The following is a 24,867-nucleotide window of genomic DNA, read 5'->3' on the forward strand; positions in this document are numbered from 1 at the left end:
TTGGTTTTTTCAAGACAGGGTTTCTCTGTGTAGCCCTGGCTGTCCCGGAACTCACATTGTAGACCAGGCTGGCCTCAAACTCATAGAGATCCACCTACTTCTGCTTCCTGAGTGCTGGGATTAAAGGGGTGTGCCACCACTACCTGGTAACAGCCTTTTACCTTTAACATTAATTAATTAGTTAATTAATTAAAAATGTTATTGTTATTGAATGAGTACACGTGTAAGTGCAGGCATGCTCTCACCATAGCACATGTGTGAAGGTCAGAGGACAATATTATGTTGGGTAGGCCCAGCCTTGCCAGGCACTGTGAGAACATTATGTTCTCTCCTTCCACAGTTATTTGGGTTCTGGGACTCAAACTCAGATCATCAGACTTGTGCAGCAAGTGCCTTTACCTACCGAGTCATCTTGCCAGCACTTACCTATTTATTATTCACCCTTTTTTCTCCAATCCCTAACACAGTACCCAGGTGCTCAGAGATGTGCTGAATGAATTCACGCATCGTGGTGAACTCCTGTGGCTTGCTGGGTGCAGCACCAGATACTAGAGACCCAGTGGAGTATGCAATGAATATTACCTGTGCTCATGGGTCATGGGGGCCATACAACCAGAGTTCTGAAGTGAGATAATACTATGATGGAAAACTTAGAGTGGGGCATTTGGGGAAGCCCTTCTACAAGGGGAGGCCCATGAAAGCATGCTTTCAAAAAGGCCCATGACCAGAAACCTTTTGGGGGAGGGGGCAGGCAAATTATGGAAACTTTCTAGACTCAGGTCTCTCTCTGTGTGTGTCTCTCTCTCAGATGTTGTTTGTTTGTTTGAGGCAGGGTTTCTCTGTGTAACTGTCCTGGCTGTCCCAGAACTCCCTCTGTAGACCAGGGTGGCCTCCAACTCACAGAGATCTGCCTGTCTCTGCTTCCTGAGTGCTGGAATAAAAGGCATTAACCACCAATCTCTCATGTTTTATTGCACTTATTTGTGTGTGTGTGTGTGTGTGTGTGTGTGTGTGTGTGTGTGTGTGTGTGTGTAGCTCAAAGGACAACTTGCAGGGGTTGGTTCTCTCCTCCACCATGTGGGTCCTAGGGATCGAACTCAAGTCTCCAGGCTTGGCGGCAAGCTCCTTTACTCTCTGAGCCATCTCACTGGCTCTCCTTCCTGCATTAGTTGGAAGGACACTCAGCGAGACAGGGATTCAAAGGCTCTTTAAGCTTCATTACTTCACTCTGAGCCCTCATAGGGCTAAATGGTGTCACACGGGCCCATGCTTACAGCGTAGAGACTGACTGTGGTTCATCATTCTGTACGTTAACAGCAAAATGAACCCATTGCAGGCCGAGTCCATTTCTTGTTTACAAACTTAGCCTTTCCCCAGATATTTCTAATAACTTGGCTGTGACTATTAGGTTGTACTCAGTGTTGCCCCAAATCCAGAGCATGATCCCCTAGCAGCCATGTAGGTTAGAGTTAAGGTTAGGCCCAGCCTTGCCAGGCACTATGAGGACCTGGAGCTTCAGGCCCTGAGTGGGTCTCTGCAAAGCTTTGGAGGACAGGGAGGAGAAAGCCCTTCCCCTCCCTACTCACTCTGCTGCCATGACGGATACAGGACCTGCTTTCTATGCTCTAGGTGGGTGGCAGCCAGCTGTCCAGTGCAGGGGCTCTGCTGTACATACGCCTTCCCTCTAGTACCTACTTCAAACCTGAGCTGAGCTGGATAGAACTGGGAATGTGGCTCAGTTAGTTGAGTACTTGCTAACATGCATGAGGCCCTAGGTTCAATCTCTAGTACCAAAAGAAAAAAAGCAAGGAAGGAAGGGTGTGTAGGACCCTGTAATTCCTGCCCTTGCAAGGTGGATGCAGGAGAGTCGCGAGTTCAAGGCTACCCTCTGCTACATAGTAATTCAAGGTCAGCATGGGCTACGTGATACCCTATCTCAGAAAAGGAGGTAGGCCTTGGTTTGGGTGTCCCAGGCCACCTTGGGAAGGAGTCCAAGGTTCAAGCCCAGGCTTTGTAACCAGTACTCAGGTTATGTAACCAGGTCACAGCTAGTCACATTGCCACCAGACACTCAGCCAGTGGCAACTTTCCTGTCCCTCGTTTGAGATTGAAGTTTCAACTGACCTGTGCAGACTGGCTGTGTTGGGAGCTAATTCATGTTCCCAGGGTGGGTAGATCAGAGGTAAAACATTTTCCTAGCACACCCAAGGCTCTGGGCTCCATTTTTCACACATGTGCACGCATCCATGCATGTGTACACACACACACACACACACACACACACACACACACACACACTGACTGGAACCACATAGTAATGTCAGAGTTGGTTTGGTTGGTTGTATGTGGAAAGGATGAAGACTGACCCCTTGGGGCTTCCTTCCTACTTTGCCCAGAGGGAACTGATATGCTGCAGAGTGCCCAAGTGTGAGCTACCCCCAGGCAGCAGGGCTGTTGCCAAGGACAGTTGTTCCGGTGGCCACAAGTGCCTTTTTGTTCGAGCTAATGAATCCCCTCTTGTTCCAGTGACAAGGAGGTGGGGTTATTACATTTTAACAACCAAAATGAAAGTCCACCCACACCCAGGGAAGGGATGGGGGCATGCACGGCTAGAGTCTAGCTATACAACCAGATGGATTTTGTATTCCTCATCCTTGGCCCCTAGGTGGGAAGCTCCAGAAAGTGTTTGACCAAGAACTCTTTTTCATTCTGTTTTGTTTGAGATAAGGTCTTCATATGTGACTTGGGATGGCTTTGAACTTGATAGCCTCTTGTCTCTACTTCCCACATTCTGGGACTATAGGTTCCTGCCTCCATGCTCAATTTCCATCCCGAACTCTTTTTTTTTTTTTTTTTTTTTTTTGAAACAGGGTTTCTCTGTGTAGCCCTGGTCATCCTGGATCTTGCTCTGTAGACCAGGCTGGCCTCAAAATCCACCTGCCTCTGCCTCTGCCGACTGGCTCCATCCTGAACTCTTTCAAGGCCCTGTCTTGTAGAACCAAAGGCCCTTTCAAGTTCTTGGTGGTGTCATTGGCCAGGGCCACACACCACAGGGTCTGGGCTCTGTTTGCTGTAAAACAGATGAACTGGAGTCACCCTTGGCTTTCAGGGGAGCCTCACCCAAGACCAGAGCCCCAAACACCTTTCATTTCTTTTCCTAGACCCCTGGCAGTTTGTGGAGTTTGTGAAAAAAAAAAAAAATCTCCTTGCCTACTGTTTACCCCTTACAGCAGGTAATTGGTTGGGTGTATCTTCTACATGCTTCCTGGTGAGGTGGACCTTCCTTCCTTCCTTCCTTCCTTCCTTCCTTCCTTCCTTCCTTCCTTCCTTCCTTCCTTTCTTTCTTCCTTTCCCTCTTTCTTTTTATTTTTGAGACAAGGCAAGGTCTCACTGTGTCCCCTGGCTGCACTGGAATTCTGTACATAAACAGGGCTAGCCTTGAACTCACAGAGATTACCACACATGGCTTTTATTTCTCTTGTGGGACTTAGTCTCCCTTCTACAGCCTGGCATGTACCAAACAAGCATGCTATTACTGAGCTGCATCCTCAGCCCTCTTTTTACTTTTTATTTTAAGACCGGTCTTACTAAGCCCAAGCTCAGGCTGACTTTGAACTCTCTCTACAGTCCAGGTTGGCTTTGAACTTGTAGTCTTCCTGGCTCAGCATCCAAGGTAGCTGGAATTTAGACATAGCATCAGATTTTCCTTTCGATTAGGCCTCCTGTCTTGGCTTCAGCCCAAGGTGCTTGGATTCCTGGGGCAAGCCCAAACATTAGGAAGTTCCTAGCCCCAACTCCTCACCACAATAAAGCCATCCGGGACCTTAGAAGTGAGGATGACAGGAGGGTCATTTGACCGGGTGTGGTGAGACCCCAACACTCAGGAGGCTGAGGCAAGAATCTGGAGTTCAAGGGCAGCTTGACCAACATAGTAAGGGAGCCTCAAAACAGCTGAAATCCGAGGTTGCAGAGGTGGTTCCAAGGTTCAGAGCACTTTCTGCTATTGAAGAGGACCCAGATTCTGTTCCCAGCACCCACGTGGCAGCTCACAACCATCTGTAACTCCGGTTCTAGGGGATCTGGTGCCCTCTTCTGCAGCCACTAGGCATGCACAAAGCACACAGACGTACATACATGCAGGCAAAACGTCTACATGCAACGTCCCAAGATCTGGGAGGGTGGAGCTCAGTGGTAGAGCGTTTCGCCAGTCATGGACCAGGTCTGAGTTCAATCCCTACCACCACAAACACACACACACACACACACACACACACACACACACACACACACACACACACACACTGCTTGGCTTGAGTCTCTTGGCCACAACACAGCTGTTTCAAGCCTGTGGAGGTGGTCAGGGCTGGGGAGGGATGGCTGCTCAGATGGGAGAAAGGAAGCAAAAGAGAACCTTCCTTAGGGGAGCAATCTGGAGCCTGGGGGAGAGGGTTCCCCATTTGCACACAGCTCTCGTTGATCTCAACTCCATTCCTGCCTGTTAGGCTGCCTGAGCTATTGGCTTGGCCTGGCCCCAGCCTCAGTCCATACCCAGCAGATTTAGCCAGTTGCTCTGTACCCAGAATGTCTGGCCAGCCCACTCCAGACTGGCTCCCAAATCCTGTGGCCTCTGGAATGCAGCAACTCACTCAGGAGGGAGCTCCCAGCCCATCTTGCAGCTTTCACATCCTGCCCAAGGGAGGCCCCCAAAATGTTTCTGTCTCCAGATTCACTCCATCGCTCCCCAGCCCCACCAAGAAAGAAGGCTTGGCTGTGAAAAGCCCTTCCCTGAAGGCTCTCTTTTCAGATGTTCTCACTAAAGCTAACATGGAAGAGGCCAGCCTGGAAGCCTGGCTCCTGCTGTCTCGAACAAGCACGGCCAACAGTAATAACCTCGACTGCTTAGGAAAATCATTTCCATAATCCCCCAGGAGCCCTGGATGTGGGATGTTCTCCTTCTGCAGCTTTTCTGACACGAGGAATGCGAAGCCCTCATAAAAGCAAGCAAACCTGCTTTTGCTCTCTGCAAGGAGGGCCAGCTGCAGCCAAGGTCAAGGTGCACCTCTGCGGTCCTTCTCACAAAAGGCATAAAGAAGAGCTTCTGAGTCCTGCTCACTTCTCACAGGCGAGGCAATACCTTCAGAGATTGCAGCTCCATCACATCTGGCTCAAACGGTCTTCATCTAGACACACAGTGGGCAGCCTGGGTGACACAGTGAGACAATGAATATTAATTAGTTGGTTAGGTTTAAGGACAGAGGGAATGTTACACACTTGTATTCTCAGTACTTCAGAGATGGAGGCAAGATGATAAATTCAAGGTCATCCTTGGCTATATGGCAATTTGAGACCAGCCTAGGCTTCACGAGACCGTATGTCAAGAAACCAAAATGGCCGAGGGATGGCGGTGCATGCCTATAATCCCAGCACTTGGGAGGCAGAGGCAGGCAGATCTCTGAGTTCGAGGCCAGCACGGTCTACAAAGCGAGTTCCAGGACAGCCAGGGCTACACAGAGAAACTCTGTCTTGAAAAAACAAAACAACAACAACAAAAAGGAAACCAAAAATGAATAAATAAATATAAAAGCTGGAAGTGTCTCTAAGATGTGTGGTAATAGGTTTGCCTCAAAATTTCTGAATGGCAAAGTGAGGCTATTGGGATGGTAGTCTCTGAGGGGTGTGTGTGTGTGTGTGTGTGTGTGTGTGTGTGTGTGTGTGTGTGAGAGAGAGAGAGAGAGAGAGAGAGAGAGAGAGAGAGAGAGAGAGAGAGAGCGTGATGAGGCTCCAATTCACAGATCTGCAGAGCTGGAGGGTCAAAGTTGTGAGCTTCAACCTTTTTCTTAATATCTTGGTGCAACGGAGCTTAGAATAAATAGATAATGAGGAGATGAGGGGTGAGTGAAGCAGTCTGTGGTGACACATGCCTAGGGAGGAGGGTCATGAGTTCAGGGCTAGCCTAGACTACATGACAAGACTCTGTCTCAGAAAACATAACAAAACAAAAACATTTGCTCTAGATGGTGACGACGCACACCTTTAATCACAGCACTGGGAAGGCAGAGGCAGGCGAATCTCTGAGTTTGAGGTTAGCCTGGTCTACAGAGTGAATTTCAGGCCAGCCAGGGCCACACAGAGAAACCGCTGTCTCAAAAAACCCAAACAAACAAAAAACAAAAACAAAACAAAACGACAACAACAAATCATTTGCATATGTGGCTCTGAGTGGGTTTCCAAGGCCTGGACTGAAGCAGTTTCCAGCACATTTCTCTGCAGCTGTTGCTTGGAGTAAAGTTAAGTGATTTCACAGACAGCTCAGAGTGACTACAAGGGGAAAGGCTGCTTTTCGACCAGGGTCATGGAGTGTGCTCAGTGATAAAGTATGCTTACTATGTGTGTGTTTGGTCATGGCTTCCTTCTCCAGCACTACAATTTGAAATAAACCACTGGCGGTATAGCTCAGCAGTAGAGAGGTTGACCAGCATGACTGGTAGGGGGGCATACAGCTCAGCAGCAGAGAGCTTGGCCGGCGTGCATGAGGTCCTGGGCTCAACCTCCAGTAGCAGGAAAAGAGTAAAAGTTCTAACTGCGTATCAAGTGTGGTAACTGGAGGATTCTGAACCAAGGTCTAATAACCCTTGGGGCCGACAGCAATAGCTAAGAGAGCCTGTGAGTAAGAGGTGGTTTTACCCAGGCCTGGAGGCACAGGCCTAAATCACAACTACTCAGGAAGCTGAGGCAGGAGGATCATAAGCTCAAGTCCTTCCTGGGTAACTTAGTGAGACTGTCTCAAAATGTAAAGTTAAAAAAAAAAAAAAGGAGCTGGAGAAATAGCTCAGTGGTACAGGCTTGTTTAACATGTGGAAGAAGCCCCTAGTACCAGAGAAAGACAGACAGACAGACAGTCTGTGGGAACCAAAGTGACCCACAAAGCCTGTTGCCCTCATCCTCAGTGCATTTCCAGGGTACACTACCACGAGGACATCAGCGTCCAGTAACAACACACAGCCGTCCTGTAAGCTAGCTGCCCACCACTTGCTCTTGGAGCTCAGGCTCCACAGCCCATCCTATCTGTCACACAATCACCCGCTCCCAGTCGCTCAACCCAGCCCCCAAGGAGCCCTGGCTTCACCTCTGCTTTACCAGAAAGGCTGCTGTGGTAGCCGCTGAGGAGGAAGGAAGGAAGGTTCCATTCTGAAGCACTGGCTATCAGCCTGCCATGGAATCCCAGGCCACTGCTCCATTTCTCCTGTCTGTTTACCTTCCTGCATAAGCACCTTTACCATCTGAGACACCACAGAGTGTCTTAGAGACCCTGCTTCTAACCTTTATGATTATTTATTCATTTTTGGTTTCTTGACAAAGGGTCTTATGAAACCTAGGATAGCCTCAAATTGCTGTATAGTCTAAGATGGCCTTTAATTTTTTTAAAAAAAAATTTATTCATGTGTATGGGTGTTTTGCCTATATGTATATCTGTATACCATGTGTGTGCAGGGCCCTCAGAGGCAGACGAGGATGGATCCCCTGACATTATAATGTATAATTATACACAGTTGTGGGCAGATGTAAAAGCTGGGAACTGAGCCCCAATCCTCTGGAAGGGCAGCCAGTGTTTTTAGCCACTGAACACCTCTCCAGCCCCAGTGACATTGAATTTATGATCCTGCCGCCACCTCTGAAATATTGAGAATATAATCATGTGACACTTCTGGTCTTTAAAAAAACCTGATGAATTAACCTCCTCCAGGCTTCCCCTTGGATATCAAGGTCATGCTGGAATTTGTGGCCACTACCACCCACCACTCCCTTCTTCTATCTTTGCTTTTTAGAGACAGGTTTTGCTATGTAGCCCTGGCTAGATTGATACTTGGTATGTAGCTCAGGCTGGCCTTGAGGCAACCATCTTGGTTCAGCCTCCCGAGTGTTGAGATTATAGGTGTGCAGGAGCACAGCCAGATCACAGTCATTGTCATTGTCTTCTCCACGTCCTCCTCCTTCTGTTTTCCAAGACAGGGTTTCTCTGTGTGGCCCTGGCTGTCCTGGAACTCACTGTAGACCAGGCTGGCCTTGAACTCACAGAGATCTGCCTGCCTCTACCTCCTGAGTGCTGGGATTAAAGACATGTAACGTGTAACCACCACCGCCCGGCTCATGGTCTTCTTTTCGGTTTTTCTGAGACAGGGTTTCTCTGTGTTTGTGGTCTTCTTATTTGCAATGCTCTCCCTACGAGCCCTCCCACCACTAAGCCATCATCTCAGTGGGCATCCCAGAGACAGGAGTCAGTCCTCCTCCTGACCTCCTGCAGCCAGCACCAACCACATCAGTTTTCTTCTAGTCTTCTGCAAATGTAGCCAACTTCCTCCATCTCCACTGTCACTACCTTGGTCTATGAGGGTCACATACCTTAGAGCCCAAGAAGACAATATATAGGGGTATAAGGCGAAGGTAAAGAACTTCAGTGTATATTGTTTCTTTTGTCTTTCCCCTACTTCAGGAACAGGAGCTAGAGCCTGAGGCTTCGTACACACCAGACAAGTGTGTAAGCTACACTTCACTAAGCTACACCCTTAGCCCTGGATTTCTATCTATAAAAAGTCCTTTTTCAGGGGCTGGAGAGATGGCTCAGCAGTTAAGAACACTGGCTGCTCTTCCTGAGGACCCAGATTTGATTCCTAGAACCTACATGGCAGCTTACAACTCTGTAAGTAAGTTCTGATGCCCTTTCTGGCCTCTGCAGGCACCAAACACACATGTGGTACATACATGCCGGCAAAACACTTAAACACATAAAATAAAATTAAAAACTGAAAAAGAGAATCAAGGTTCATCCATTCACATTGTGGGCCAGAATTTCCTTTTTCCTTTTTTGTTTTTTTGAGCTAGGGTTTCTTTGTCCAGCCCTGGACAAAGAACTTGTTCTGTACATCAGGCTGGTCTGAAACTCAGATCCGTCTGGCTCTGTCTCCCGACTGCTGGGATTAGAGGTGTGCACCACAGCTGCCCGGCTAATCACCCTTTCTCTTATGAGACAAGGTTCCATGCAGCCAAGCCTGGCCTAACTTGCTATGTGGTAAAGGATGAACTGATCTGCCTAGCTGAGTGCTACACCACACCCAGCTCCTAGCACCGTCTCTTCTCTCTCCCTCCTTCTTGTACCTCCACACTTTCTTTCATGGTACTAGGAATTTAACCCAGGCCTTTGCACATGCTAAGCAAGGGCTCTACTACCAAGCCAACCCCAGCCCCAATCTCCTCTTTTTTTAAGGTTGAATGATAGTCTATGTATCCACCACTTTTGTTTATACATTTGTCCGTAGACGGACATCGGCTTGTCTTGCCCTTTGACTATTACACGTAATCCTACCGTGAACACACTACGAATTGATGCAGGATTTAGTTAGTGTGGGAAAAAGGCCCATGGTTAAAACTACAAGAGGCTCACGTGTATTATAGTGAGAACGGACTTTAGGGTTAAAAGGCACATTAAGGGTTAAAACAGTAAGGCCAAGAACACTAGGGATGAGAAACAGAAGCTTGCGGCTGGGTATGAGGTAGCCAAGCAGACCTGATAAGAGACAGCCTGCCATGATCTGAGAAGCGAGGCTATACGAGCAGGCTAGATTCTATGAGAACTCAGCCCTGGGGAAACATATGCTAAGCACTATTGCTTTTTTACATAGTCCTGCTTCTAATGCAGCCAACTGTTAACAGCTAGTTTCCAAGAAAACCTCCACCTATTTCAGGAAGGAGATCCCAGTTTCTCCATAGACAAGGAGCCATGAGAAGGAATAGCCTGGTGTAGTTGGTAGCACTTGATGGCAAATAGGGGTTTCAACCACTTCTGACTGGGTGGACAACATGCAAACCAAGTGTGAGCCTCTTGATGGCTGGACAGTAATAGCACACATAGAATATGGTCATACTTTTTAAATAGTAAATATTTTCTTTTATGTGTATGGGTGCTTTGTGTATGCGCCATATGAGTGCCTGGTGCCTGAGGAGGTCAGAAGAGGGAGTCAGATCTCCTGAAACTGGAGTTACAGATGGTTGTGAACCACCATGTGGGTTCTGCGAAGCAAACCAAGGTCCTTTGCAAGAGTACCAGTGCTCTTAATCACTGAGCCCTTGCCTGGGCCCCAGAATATGGTATCTTCTGATTAGCCAGCCAAGAACATTACCCCAGTCTTCAGCCATAGCCTCACAAGAAGCCCCAGAACCAATTTGTGTGACGAATTTGTGACCAGCTGGGTTGCACTTTCCCAGACCGGGCCTCACTTCCCTTTCATGCTAAATGTTTATATGTTGGGAATTTCCCTCACCCTTCCTTATTTGCTTTTCTTTATTTCTCTTTAATAAAGATTACCTCCACCTCAGTTACTCCTACAAGTGTTTATGTCTTGAATCTTTATTAGTGGGAGACAGCCAACTTTGTAGCCACTGTCCCACGTGGATCTTTGGTGATCACTGAGTGTTTAGCATCCTAGGTCCTTGGGCCAAGCACAACCTGAAGGGTCTTGTTGCTTTCAAAGACTGCATTAAAATCTACATCCATTCATTTCCCCAATGCTGAGGATGAACCCAAGGCCTCCTCTGTGCTAAACTGAACCTCAGCTCCCACACATCCATTCTTGCCTTCCCTTCCCAGACCTTCATACTACAGCCAGAGCAATCCTGAGTGCTCCTCAATGCGGTCAAAAGGTTCCCTGCTTAAAACTGGGGTTTTGCAACATTCTCAGATAAACCCTAACTTCTCTGGTTTGTTGAAGATGAAACATTTGAAAACATCTTTCTTTTTTGAGACAGTGTCTTACTATGTAGCCCTGGCTGGCCCTGAATTTACTATGTAGACCAGGCTGGGCTCAAATTCATAGAGATCTGTCTGCTCCTGTCTCCCGAATGCTGGGATTAAAAGAAGACATCACCACTCCCAGCCTAAAACACTTGTTTCTTAATCTCTCAATATTCTTTGCAAAGCCTGGGGCTTTTAAATGTGCCCGCACAAGCTGAACAGTACTCTACCCTGAGCTACATCCTGGGTGCCTTTCGCCTGTATGCGGTCATGTCCTGCTCCTCCAGGTGTTTGTTTTAAAATTCCTTTTTTTTTTTTTTTTTTTTTTCCTTTTTGGGATCTCAGCTCCTGATCTTTCCCTAGGGTTAATTCCCTCGTCACCCACTAGGTCAGGGTACTCTCTCCTTCCCTCTTCCACTTTCCCCTCCTTCCATCTGCCACAAATGGCACATCATCATCATCACACGGATCTGTGACACTAGTATTCTCTTGACACCATTTGCGAAGCCAACTCCTGAGGGTACGATTCCCGCTTCTACACAGCCCGTCAGGTACTGTGTCTAGCCATCAACGTTTCAGTCATTAATTTCAATGACAAATCCGTGAGGACGCAACCGAGCCCTCCTGCAGGGTGCGGGCTGGCTCTGGAAGGCCCGGGGGAGACGCCGAGCTGTGCCGCTGCCCAGCGAGCACGAGGGGAGGGTGGGCTCTGGCCGGGGAACCGCAGCGGCCGCCTGGGGCGGGGGCGGGGCCGGCCGCGGACGTCACTTCCGGTGTACACAGCCGGTCCGGGCGGTACGCTGGGAGCCGGGGCGCGTCGCAGGTGAGGCGCGGGCACCGGTGGGCGCGGGTCGGCGGGGGCTGGCTGTGGGCGGCGGGCGGCGGGTCGCAACGGCGGCTGGCATCGAGGCGAGCTCGCGGAGCTCCGCTTTCCTCGGGCGCCGTCCCTCGCCCGCCTGCTGTGGAGGACGCGGGGCTCGGCGGGCGCTGGCCGGGCGGATGGAAGCCCGGAGGGGCCTCTCCGCGCGCGCCCGGGACTGAGACCCCTGGGGGCGCGTCGGCGCTGAAGGACGCCGCTGCCTTGGGCCGCCTCGGGGAATCCGCTCCCGGAAGCTCGCTGCGCCCTGCGCGGAGGGCTGCCGGCCTGTGGGCGACCTAGGTCCACGGGGACGGGCGTGCGCCGCTGTCCTCAGGCCGCCCCGCGGCTGCCCGGCTGTCCTCGCGCCCCTTCCTGGCTCGCTGAGCCCGTGGGTGCGGCGGGGGTCAGGGGAGGGCCAAGGCTGGGCTAGGGCTAGGAAGGACCCACGCCCGTGGGGCGAGCGCTGGGGTCAGGGGTGTGTCTTCCTGCCCCGCGTGGAGCAGGGGAAAAAGAGCATGCCTGCTTGGCATGATAAGAATTTTGTTTATACTTTAACCAAATTTGCCTGGGAAACGCTCAGCCTGGGGAGCCCACAATTTGAAAATAGCTCGTGCGTGTCCTTCCTCACCCACTGCCATTATGAAAGCGATTCATTCTTCTGTCCTTGTAAAAACATTCTCGACGGTACGCAGAGTGTCGGGAGAAAATGACCACAGCCTCACAACCTGTGACTCGGTGACAACCACTGCTAACGTTTGGGTGACATCAGTAAATGCATACATACGTGTCACTTTTAGAGGCTTTGTTGTAGACCATCGGGTACCATAATTTATCCAAGCCCTGATGAATATTTGATTGTTTTCCTCATTGTCACAAGATAAATACTTCTGCCAAAAAGGATTTATCTGATTATTGTCTTCTTGGGATAAATTTACAAATGGGGGTTAAAGGTAACATTCTGTTTTTCTCCTTGTTGATATGTTTGGAAATCTCAAACTCTGTGTTGTCCACCCATGTTTGCTTCTCATAACTGCTTAAAAAAATTTTAACCTTCCTTTGTTGTTTATTTTCTCATTTATTTATTTGAGACAGGATCTCACTGTGTAGACCAGGCTGGTCTTAAACTCACAGAGATCTCTCTATTTCTGCTTCCCTAGTGCTAGAATTAAAGCCATAGGCCAAGAGGCCCTGCCTTTTTGTTTTTATTTTTAAGATGTGTTTCCAAACTGGCAGGGTAGTAACCATTAGTAAACTATAACTTCCTCAACAAATCTTATTTTAGGCTTAAAGTTCTAAGAATGTGTTTGCCAAGGGCTACTTACAAATTTGATTTGGTGTGTGTTTGGATGTTTTTATGTGCCTTAAAAATAATACTTTTTTTCCTTTTTGCAATCTTTAAAAAAATCATTTCCTTTACAAGTTGAGGGAATACTTTACATTTGACATAAATATGATATGTATGCATGTGAAATATATATTAAAAGGTTTCACTGCTGTTTTCACTTGCTTTCTTGCTAACATATGAACAGACTCCATATGAAGAGTGCAAGTTTGTTGTGGCGACTTTTCAGCCTGGCATTTGAGATTCTAATCTTCCTCTATTTTTGCACACAAATACGTAGGTTAGCATTGGAGACCAAGATAGAAAAGTTCTCAGATTCCCTTGGCAAGCCTAGATTTTTTTCAATCTAAAATTATCTCTGGATTTTTGGAAGACAGCATGCTTTAAGCATCCTTTAAAAAAACAAAAACAAGATCCTAAGTACTTGTTCTGTCTCGAACTTGAAGCCTACTACACCAGGAGCTGTGTCTCGCCTAGATCTTCTACACTCTTGGGAAGTCACTATTGAGCTAGTAGGCTAGAATATCCCATGGGCTGTGTGTCCACTCTGCTCCTTCTCCTGTGAGACTTTGTCCTCAGTGGAAAATAATGACCTTCCTAGATGGACAAAGAATGTTGGTTAGAACAAGGAATTGCATTGTTTGGAGTGAGAAGAGCACATTGCCGGGTTCTCTCAGTATTAATTCAAAAAGAGTCAAGAGTTAAGCTCTAAATGTTTTCTCTGATACTTGTTGGTCATTGCTTATTCTTTTCTTTTTCCTTTTCATTTTGTTTAGTTGTATTTCCTCTCTGCCATGCTTTAGGATTCAGCTTAGGACTTTGAGATTTTATTTATTTTTGTTTTATGTGTATGGGTGTTTTGCCTAAATGTATGGCTGTACCATGGGTGTACAGTGTCCACTGAAACCAGAAGAGGGCTTCCAGTCCTCTGGGTCTGAAATCACCGATAATTGTGAGCTGCCACGTGGGTGATGAGAATTAAACCCAGGCCCTTTGCAAGAGCAGCCAGTGCTCTCAACTTCTGAGCCATTTCTTCATCCCCTGATCTCAGAAGTTTGAGCATGCTAGGTGTGCACTGTATCACTGAGCTCCCTCTGCAGATCTTGTGACTAAATACTTGGTGTGGGCAGCCATTCTTGTTAGGAACCAGCCTTGCTCTTGGCTGGCCCTTTAGAGCAGTGGTGTTCATTTTCTTACCTTGTCTTTACTGCTCCACTTTGTCTTGCCTGTCTGGTGCCATTTTCTGATGCCTAATCTCATGTTTCCTTCCCTGCCCTTGATACATATTCCTCCCCTCACATCCAGAATAGATTTGGAGTAGGGACCACTTTACTTCATTGCCCTTGGGTCCTTGGAGTGACATTTCCACCCCCACTTGGGCTTGGCTTTGCTCGTTCTCTCTCTCTCTCTCTCTCTCTCTCTCTCTCTCTCTCTCTCTCTCTCTCTTTGCTCACTCGCTCTTGCTCTGTGTGTGTGTATGGTTTTTTTTTTTTTTTTTTTTTTTTTTTTGAGACAGTGTCTTTTTATGGTACCCAAGCTGGCCTCCAACTTGAAATCCTTCTGCATCAACCTCCCAAGTGCTGGGACTCTAGGCATATGTGGTTTCAGTTCTGGTTTCTGTATGTTCATTCTTCATTTCCTTCTAAATGGCCCCTAGACTTGGAATCTCTCATCACTTCCTAGGGTGGCCTGTCCTTGATGACATCCCACAATCTTGTTTTCCTTAAGTGACTTAGGTCACTCTTGTGATTTGCATTGTTCCCTACCCCTTTGTTATTTTTATCTTGTTTTGAGACTGTTTTTTAAATGTAGTCCTGGAACTCACTGTGTAGATCAGGCTGGCCTTGAACTCAGAGCTCTGCCTGCTTTCCCCTCCTGGGTACTGGGGTTAAAGGCATGTTCCATGACACCTGGCCTCCCCTATACCTTGATTCAGATTTTGCATCTTTTCTCTTAGGGGCTGCTCTAGTCCTACTCTGGTTAGGAAGAAAGTAACTCAGTGAATTTAGCTAGTTCAGTCACCTACAGTATGGGTCATTATTTTATTGGGAAACCAGAATATAGAGCTAAGAGACACAGCCTGGAGATGACAGAACAGCCATTGTTCTGAAGTGTCTAAAGTACCTAGAAGGGAGATACCGAAAAGGTGTGCCAGGTTTCAGGAATCTTGCCTGTTTTTTTCTTATAATTTATTTTTATTTTATGTTCATTGGTGTTCTAACTACATATACGTCTGTGTGAGGGTGTCAGAAACCCTGAAAATGAAGTTACAGACAAGTGGGAGCCGCCATGCGGTTGCTGGGAATTGAACTCAGGACCTCTGGAAGAGCAGCCAGTGCTGTTAACCTCTGAGGCATCTCTCCAGCCCCAGGAATCTTGCCTGCTTATTCACTGCATTTATCACCAGAGTCTAGAACACACTGTTCTGGAAACAATTAAGAATTTGTTGAACAGATGACCATTAGAGAAAAAAATATACAAATCTATAGAAAAGATACAAGCATAGGCCAAGAGACATTTTGTAACTAGAGTTTGACGAATTTCAGGGAAAACTTTAAATTCAACCCAAACTGACCGAGCTATAACCTCGAGGAAGGCATGTTTGGAATGTGTTTGTGGCCAGAAAGCTTAAACTTAATTTTGTATCCCCCAAGAAAGACTGTGTTTCTAGGAGAGATTTGGGATGGTGTCTGTGGAAGTTAGGTGCTAGCTTAGGTGGTGTGTGGGTTCTCTGGAGTCCTGCATAATCTTTGCAGTATCAGAGAGAGAGGCCACCTTCCTTATACCCTTCATAGTTACTTCTGGTAATTTCTTGCCAAAGAGAGATGGTCAGAGCTCTATCTAGAGTGCTATAGTAGATCCTGGTCTTGGGATGCTGTATAATCTATCTGTAGAGTGTGGACAGTGTTGCACCTTTCTGAGTCTGGTAAAATTCCAGCGAGGCTAGCTCTTTTGGTATGTATACACTTAGTAATTGGCCTTCTGGTTAATGCATCAGTCATCTTTGAACCTAACTAGCCCCCCGGAACTGTTCCTGAGCTCACTGACAATGCTGATAACCAGACAGTGGGAGGTGATGACAGACAGGCACTTCCCAAACTGCTCAGGCAGGAAAGTCAACCTGAATGTGTCAAGGGAAACTTCCCGAAGAAGGTTGAACTTAGCTGAATAGTGTGGGGAGAGTTTTAGTGACTCCAGCTCCATTGTAAGAGCAGAGAATGCTTAGGCAGAGCAGGGTGATGACATGAAGGAAGGTGTAGAGGTAAGGAAGCCTGAAGTGCGTGGTTAATAATGATATCTGCGTTACTGTGGGCTCACTGTGCTAATCAGGTTTGACGCTAAGTGTTTTGTGTCTATTCCTTTATGTAGTCTTCACAGCCTGTGATACATAGAGAACTGACGTCTTCTGTGTCTGTCACCTCCAGTTAGCCTACACACTGCTTCAAGGGTAATTCTAAATGTCTTTGTACATTTAAGAGCTTTTTGTAGATGCTGTTCTCAGTGGAGTCTATACCCTTTCCCAAGTCCTCTATTTCGTGAGACCTCTTAGGTTAAGATGAAAAGTAGGTATGACTTAGAGTGAGGGTTAGCACAGTGCTTGCACAGCATCACAATGAGGGCCCTGATGGTGATTCTCAGTGTCCTCAGATCAAAAGTTAATCACTCCAGAAGAGCAAGTGCAGGACAGTGTACTTATGGCCTGTTTGAGTTAGAGAAAGAAATAGATTCCTGAGTGCAGGGAAAAAAAGCCGGGGGCGGGTGATAGAAAAAGAATTGGTTGCCTTTGGGATGAGGCTCCAGGAAAAGAAACTCAGGTTGTTAAGTAGTCCAGTCTTCTGCCTCGGCCTCCTGAGTGCTTGTATTACAAGTGTGTGTCCCCAGTGGGCCAGAAACAGTCTCAAATCTGAAATACATCCACATCTCTTTTTTAGGAAGAGCTAAGTTTGTCTTACCTAGGTTTAATTTTTGGATGGATGCTCTCCTCCCCCTCCCCCCCCCCCAGGTTAATTTTAAACAGGTTCTGTAGCACAACTTAAGAATGAGTAGCAGTTGGGGCTGGAGAGATAGTCCAGTGGTTAAGGACATGTATTGTTCTTGCAGAGGACTTGAGTTCAATTCCCAGCACCCACATCAGGTAGCTTACAACTGCTGTAATTCCAGCTCCAGGGGATGCCCTAACCTCAGGTACATGCACATATACAGATATACACACATGTACACGTAAATAAATAATGATTAGAAAAAGAATGAGTAGCAGCATAAAACTTTTAATTTTCTTCTTTCTTTTCTTTTCTTTCTTTTCTTTTCTTTTTTTTTTTTTTTTTTTTTTTGGTTTTTCGAAACAGGGTTTGTCTGTGTAATCCTGGCTGTCCTGGAACTCACTTTGTAGACCAGGCTTCAAATTCACAGAGATCTACCTGCCTCCCTATTGCTGGAATTAAAGGTGTGTGTCACCACTGCCTGACAGGACTTTTAATTTTCTCAAAGCATTTTTTAATGTAAGCAGTAAATGTTTAACTACTCCAACATTTAAAAAAAAATTAGTTTTTTTTTTAAAGATTTATTTATTTATTATGTATAGTGTTCTGTCTGTACATATCCCTGCAGGCCAGAAGAGGGCACCAGATCTCATTACAGATGGTTGTGAGCCACCATGTGGTTGCTGGGAATTGAACTCAGGACCTCTGGAAGAGCAGTCAGTGCTCTTAACCTCTGAGCCATCTCTCCAGCCCCCAGTTTTTTTTTTTTTAAGATTTATTTATTTATTATGTATACAGTGTTCTGTCTGTACATATCCCTGCAGGCCAGAAGAGGGCACAGATCTCATTACAGATGGTTGTGAGCCACCGTGTGGTTGCTGGGAATTGAACTCAGGACCTTTGGAAGAGCAGTCAGTGCTCTTAACCTCTGAGCCATCTCTCCAGCCCAGTAATTAGTTTTTGAGACAGGGTTTTGCCGAGTAGCCAAAGCTAGCCTCAAACTCAAGATCCTCTTCTTCAGCCTCCCAAGTCCTGGGATTGCTGGTTTATGCCCCCATGCCTTACCTGATTTCATGTTGTCTTCAGCATCATTTTGTATGTCATGCTTCTTTTCCTGTTTGATATTTCAATTTAAAAATGAATAAATTTAAAACAAATGTCTGTGATATCCAGTCATATCAGAGGGAACAAAGAGCAAGTACTAGTCAGACTGGAGTCTCCCTACCTCTTACTAGTCCCTAGCCTCAGTCGCTTGGCTTTCTTCATCTTGGTTTACCCAGTTTGAAAATAGGAGAGGTAAGAATGTCTAGGGGTATAGTGTGGTTTTTCTTTTTCTCTTTGAGACTTGGTCTCTTTAGTCCAAACTGGCTGGCATGGAACTGGCCTCAAACTCTTTAACAGTTCTCATGCCTCAACTTCTAGGTGCTGGTATTATTATAGGCACGGGCTACCACACTAAGCTTACAGTGAGGCTTTAATGTGTTAATATAAAGCCCGTAGAACAGATCCTGGCAGGAATGTGGTTTTTGTTATTGTCCACACTGTGCATTACGGTAAAGTGAACATGTAGCTTATATCCATGGTGGTGTTTGCAGTTCCTTTGGTGGGACAGGTATAAATAGCTGTCGAGAGGCAGTGGCAGCAGAGGCAGCCAGAGCTCCCGAAAAGCTTCATGGGAGTTAAAGTAGCCCAGCCAACATGGCTTCATTGAGACAGTGAAAGTTTGTTTCTTGGCAGGGTTTTACTGTGTAGCACACACTGGCCAGGCATTCACTGTGTAGCCCAGGCTGGCCTTGAGCTCATGGTAGTCCTCCTGTCTTAGCATCCCAAATATTGGGACAACAGCATATACCAGCACTACCATTCACAGCTGAGCTGATGGATCTTGAATATGGGTAGCGTTTAGAAATAGTAAAGGCTAGGGAGATGGCTCAGCAGTTAAGAGCACTGGCTGCTCTTCCAGAGGACCCGGGTTCAATTCGTAGCACCCACATGGTAGCTCACAACTGTCTATAACTCCAGTTCCAGGGGACCCATGACAAAACACCAATGTACATTTAAAAAGAAAAGAAAAGAAAGAAAAAGAAATAGTAAAATGAAGGTAAGGGTCTTTTTTTGTGTGACAGGATCAGGCTTTGTAGCCTGACTAGCCTGGAACTCTTTTTTTTTTTTTTTTTTTTTTTTGGTTTTTCGAGACAGGGTTTCTCTGTGTAGCTTTGCGCCTTTCCTGGAACTCACTTGGTAGCCCAGGCTGGCCTCGAACTCACAGAGATCCACCTGGCTCTGCCTCCCGAGTGCTGGGATTAAAGGCGTACGCCACCACCGCCTGGCCTAGCCTGGAACTCTTTATTTTCCACTCTGCCCCTTTAGTGCTGGGATTATGAGTGTGTGCCCCCGCCCCCCGGCTCACCACAGGTCTTGTTCCAAGGGTGATGTGTGTCCCAGACAACAAAGGATTGAGAAACAGGAAAGAGATTAGAGGGGTCTGGAATTGGGTTATTTTGGTGATGGCATTCAATGGTATATGGCAGCTTTTCTTGGCATGTGTGTGCTAATGGTAACCATTTATAAAATGATAGCATGTTACTCTGCTCTGTCTTTGAACTCATGTCTAGTTTAGGTAATGAACTTCTTAATACAGTAGGGCCACTTCCAAGTTGATCCTTGTAATTCATGCTGCCGTTGGTTTGGTTTTCTTTGTGGGACAGAGTCTCACTTTGCATCCTGGCTAGTCCATTTGTTTTCTTGACAAAAGCCTGTGTACTTACTGTGAGTTTTAAGATTCATCCCATGAGCCAGGTGATGGTGATGCACACCTTTAATCTCAGTGCTCAGGAGCCAGAGACAGTTGGATCTCTGAGTTTGAGACCAGCTTGGTCTACAGAGCAAGTTCCAGGAAGGCCAGGGCTACACTGAGAAACCCTATGTCAAAAAACCAAAAGAAAAAAGAAAAAAAATTCATCCCTTGATACGGCATTCCTTTTTAAATTTTTTATTACATTTGAAAATTTGTGTATATGTGTGGGCATGAGTACCATGGCATACATGTCTATATCAGAGGATAATTTGTGGGAATTGGATTTTGGCTTCTACATTGTGGGTCCTGGGATGGAAATTGGATCATCAGGCTTGGCAGCAAGCAGCTTTACCCACTGACCCATTGAGCCATTTAACTGGCCCTACTTTTTTAAACCTTTCTCTTCCTTTTTTTGGGGGGAGGGGGGTGCTAGGTCAGGGTCTCACAGTTTAGACCAAACTGCCCTGGAAGTCACAGAGCTCTGCCAGCAATGGGGAGGTTTGAATGTAGAATTAGAGCTAGATACTACTAGAAAACAATCACATTTTCTTCCTAAAACTGACTTGAGAATTAGATACTGATGAGATTCAGTTATGGTTAAGGAACCTGGGAACAGCTCAGTCTTCCCTACCCTGTCACTCTGGTCCCAGCAGAGGAAAGCTGGCTTGGCTCCCAGACTCCGATGCCCCAGGCTTCAGTGACCTAGGCAAGGAGAGGTGAATGTAGGCCCTCTCAGCAGCTCCCAAGGACTTGAGCTCCTTGAGTCTCAGGGGAGGGGAGGATGCTGTGCTTAAGTAACTGGCCTATGCTTTGTAATTTGAGGTGGTAGTGCCCCTTCAGCTGTGTCCACCACTTCCTAGAGCTTGGGGCTGAAGTGGGAGGGGGTGGTGGGCAGAGCGGGTGGTGGGAAGAGCTGTGACCTCCTTTAGCTCTGGAGCTTGCCAGGTGGCTTTGAGAGTTGGGGTCCACAGCTGCAGGAAGGCAGGTTCTATTTCTATAAGTTGTTAACTTCAGTGGGGATTGGGGTGGATTTGACCAGAATGAGGAGTTGCCAAAGATACTCTGTGCTAGCCCAAGGCCTCTGGAAGAGTGGCCGTTTCCATTTCCTGAGACTGGAGATGTGCCAAGTCCTGTGCTCTATGGAGTTCAGCTATGCTGTTCTACTAAAGAAACTGATGCACAAGATTTCAGCTGACTTGCTTAAGGTCATAGAGTTGCTAAGTGCGTTTCATTCAGCTGATATTTTACTGAGCAGAAATTCACATCTAGGTGAATCAGACTGCCCAAGCCGTAGCAATAGCCATTGCATTTTGACAGCATCTGGCTTCCATGTAGATTTCTTTGTATTGGAGCATCTTTCACCTAGCAGCAGCCTGACAAGCCCATTGAACTCAGCAGCACTTCTGTGTCTCTGATATCTGGAGCATTAGGACCTCAGTAATTGAGTGTGTGAAGGCTTATGGCCTGGGAAAGTACTAGAGTAGGGAACCAGCATGAGCCTTCCCTGGCTAGGGAGCCCATGGTGAGGAGGTGCCATAGAATTTCTACATTTCTGGCCTTGGGATATAACTTAGTGCAAGAATGTTTGCTTAGCATGAGCAGAACAGTGAGTTTGATAACACACACACACACACACACACACACACACACACACACACACAGTGTTCCACGTTTCTGATTGTATGACCTGCTGAAATATATATGGGGAAAACAGGCTCCTAGCTTTGTCTCTGACTTGCTGGGCTTCTTGACAGATGATGGGGATTGCATGGTATATAAAATTAGAGTCAGCGTTCCTAGCTTGGAAGAGAGAGAGACTATAATTATCAATTAGTAAAAAATCACTTATGGGTACCTTACATTTTTGTTTGTTTGATTTTTGTTTTTAAGACTAGAGCCTTACTGTGTAGCCCAGGTTACTCTTAAATTCTCTCTCTCTCTCTCTCTCTCTCTTTTTTTTTTTTTTTTTTTTTTGAAACAGGGCCTCTCTATGTAGTCCTGGAACTCACTCTGTAGACCAGGCTGGCCTCAAACTCAGAGATCCACCTGCCTCTGCCTCCCAAGTGCTGGGATTAAAGCAACCCAGCCTAAATTCTTTTTTTTTTAAATAATTTATTAATTTTTATTTTATGTGCATTGGTATTTGCCTCAATATATGTCTGTATGAGGGTGTGGGAACTCCTGGAACTGGAGTTACAGACAGTTTTGAGCTGCCATGTGGGTGCTGGGATTTGAACCTAGGTCCTCTGGAAGGGCAGCCGGTGCTCTTAACCACTAAGCCATCTCTCCAGCCCCAGCCTAAATTCTTGATCTTCCTCCCCAGGTAGAGACTTGTGATACCAGGTCTGGCCAGAAATTATCTTAAATTTGGAATGTATCTAAATTTACATAACACTCCTTCATGGTAAGAAAAATAGTTTCTAAATTATATTTTTGACAGGTAGCAGTGTAGAATTTTAAGTTTTCTTAAATAATGTTCTGTTTCTAAAGATTTATTTTTATTTTAGGTATATAAATGTCTTGAATGCATGCATGTATGTACAGCATGTGCATGCCTGGTACCTGTGGAGGTCAGAAGAGGGTGTCAGATCCCTTGGAACTGGAATTGTAGACAGTTCTGAGCTGCCATATGGATGCAGAGAATGGAACCCAGTCCTCTGGAAGGACCGAACCCAGGGCCTTGCGCTTGCTAGGAAAGTGCTCTACCACTGAGCTAAATCCCCAACCCCCAGCAGTGCTCTTAACTGCTGAACCATCTCTCCAGCTCTTAAATAGTTTTCTAAAGGACACAATAATAAGTTTGTACTAGTTCAACTTGTTTTGCAAATTTTCAAACCATTTTTTTCTTTTTTTCAGACAGTGTCTTCCTGTGTTTAGGTTGTCCTAGAACTGCCTGTGCTCTGGCCTCAATTTTCAGAAAGCTGGGTTACATGTGCATGCTACCATCCCTGACTTGAAAAATGTTTTGATGTGATAGTTAAGAAATACCTGTTTGCTGGGCGGTGGTGGCATATACCTTTAATCTCAGCACTCGGCAAGTGGAGCCAGGCAGATCTCTGTGAGTTCCAGGCCAGCCTGGTCTGCAGAGTGAGATCCAGGACAGGCACCAAAACTACATGGAGAAACCCTGTCTGGAAAAACCCAAAAAAAAAAAAAAAAAAAAAAGAAATATCTATTTGATTTTCTTCCTTCTTGGAAGCAACCCCTGAAATTTGTGGGATCTCTGAACTAGTAAATACGTTTTTGTATACTAATGAGGTCACTGGTGGCTGGCAACCCCTGAAGAGCTTTAGGCTGGGTGCTGGTCACCTGAACAAACTTAGGTGACATTTGAGGATTGGGACTTACAGCTCCACCCAGGCCTCTAGAACAGAGAAGGATTGAGTGGCTGGGGTTTCATGTCCTGCCTAAGTAATGAGGCTTCCATATATGCCAGAGGACACGGCTCATAGAGCTTCTGGAGGTGTCTAGAGGGTGGCATGCCTGGAGAGGGCTTGGATGCTGTGTACCCCTTCCCAAGTACTCTGCTCTGTACATCTCTTCATCTGTGCCCTTTGCAGTATCCTTTACAATAAACTAATAAATGTGAGTAAATAATTTCGGTAAGTCCTGTGAGATACGTTAGAAGATAAACTGAACTCAAGGAAAGGGTTGGAGGAATCTACAAAAACCTGGGTGTAGTGGCACAAGCCTGTAATGGCAGCACTTGCAAGGTAAAGGAGTATGGTGAGTTTAAGACAGCTGTATAAAGGAACCTGGGCGGTCGCTTGGGACAGAGATATCAGACAGATAATTATCCATCGGATGGATAATTAAATATTTATCCGGATAGATAATTAGAGACACCTTCAGCCCTAGTTAAGACCATCTTAGTTTATAAATGAAAACTTGATTTTATCTGAGCAAATGTTTCAGAATTGTAAGAGACAGCTTTCCCAGATGTGGTAGTGCACACCTGTGATCCTGCACTCAAGAGGCTAAGACAGGATAATCATGCGCTTAAGGTCAGCCGTGGCTACCCAGTGAGACTGCCCCTCCACAACCCAGCATAATATCATCAGTCTTTGCTGATATTATAGTTTGGTGTTTGTAGACAAAACTGCCCTTAAGATTTCTGCTCTTGATCCTGAGGCTGGCCTTGAATTCATGATCCTAGTGCCTGTGCTTCCCAAGTGATGAGATGTCAGGCTTGTGCTGTCATGCCCAGTTCTCCTTTTGAAGATCTGTTTGACAGATTTGTGTTGTGGTGTTTAGTTTGCATTGTTTCTGTGGTAAAATTACTTCGTAAGTTACAGCGCTTTGCTCAATAGCATCAAGTTCTGAGAGTTTATAGCTTTGTGAAAAGAGTAAACACTCATTTAAAACACAGAGTAATGTAAGTCCTTCAGTAACTAGAAAAATCAGAGTGATGACTAGGTCTGTCTGCAGCAGGACCAAGAAATACTTAAATCTTTTTTTGTTAGTTACAAAGCTTATCCTGCCTATACTTCCTGCCTGGTTACTGACCAATCAGCATTTTATTTATCAACCAATTAGAGTAACACATTCACCCATACAGAGCAACATCACCCATCATTAGGCGTCCTTTGCGTTATAGTGAATATGTGCTGATTGTCATCTGACACATTTACTTTTCTACTATTGATGTAGTAGCTGCTTAAAAAAAAAACCAGCTGGGTGGTGGTGGCGCTCACCATTAATCCTGGCACTGGGGAGGCACAGTCAGGAGGATCTCTGTGAGTTGGAGGTTAACCTGGTCTACAGAGTGAGTTCCAGGAAAGGCTCCAAAGATACATAGAGAAACCCTGTCTCGAAAAACCAAAAATAAATAAATAAATGCCCCCCCCTGCAAAGAAACTACCCTAACACTCAACAAAAACAAACAAAAAAACTATGCTTTGATTTTTTTTCCCACCTTAAAAAACACAAATGAACACAAACTAAAACACAATGAACCCTCTATAATGTTTTAAAGATTTTTTTATTCATATGTAAGTATGTATGGATGTATGTGTGTCTGTTTGTTTATGTGTACCATGTGTATGCAGGTACCCTTGGAAGCCAGAGTCCCTCAAACTGGAGTTATAGGCAGTTAGTTGTGAA

The 24,867-nt window shown here is 46.1% G+C and overlaps 1 protein-coding gene across 1 annotated transcript in view; it reads left to right on the forward strand.

Moving 5' to 3' along the window:
• The first annotated feature begins 11,528 nt into the window (after window positions 1-11,528).
• Window positions 11,529-24,867, forward strand: part of Garre1 (granule associated Rac and RHOG effector 1) — a 67,160-nt gene continuing 53,821 nt past the window's right edge. The window contains exon 1 of the mRNA XM_059277511.1: window positions 11,529-11,609. The gene's annotated coding sequence lies outside the window, so the exon portion shown is untranslated. The remainder of the gene's footprint in view (window positions 11,610-24,867) is intronic.

This window comes from Peromyscus eremicus, chromosome 1 (assembly GCF_949786415.1).
Source record: "Peromyscus eremicus chromosome 1, PerEre_H2_v1, whole genome shotgun sequence".
In the NCBI taxonomy this organism is placed as follows: domain Eukaryota; kingdom Metazoa; phylum Chordata; class Mammalia; order Rodentia; family Cricetidae; genus Peromyscus; species Peromyscus eremicus.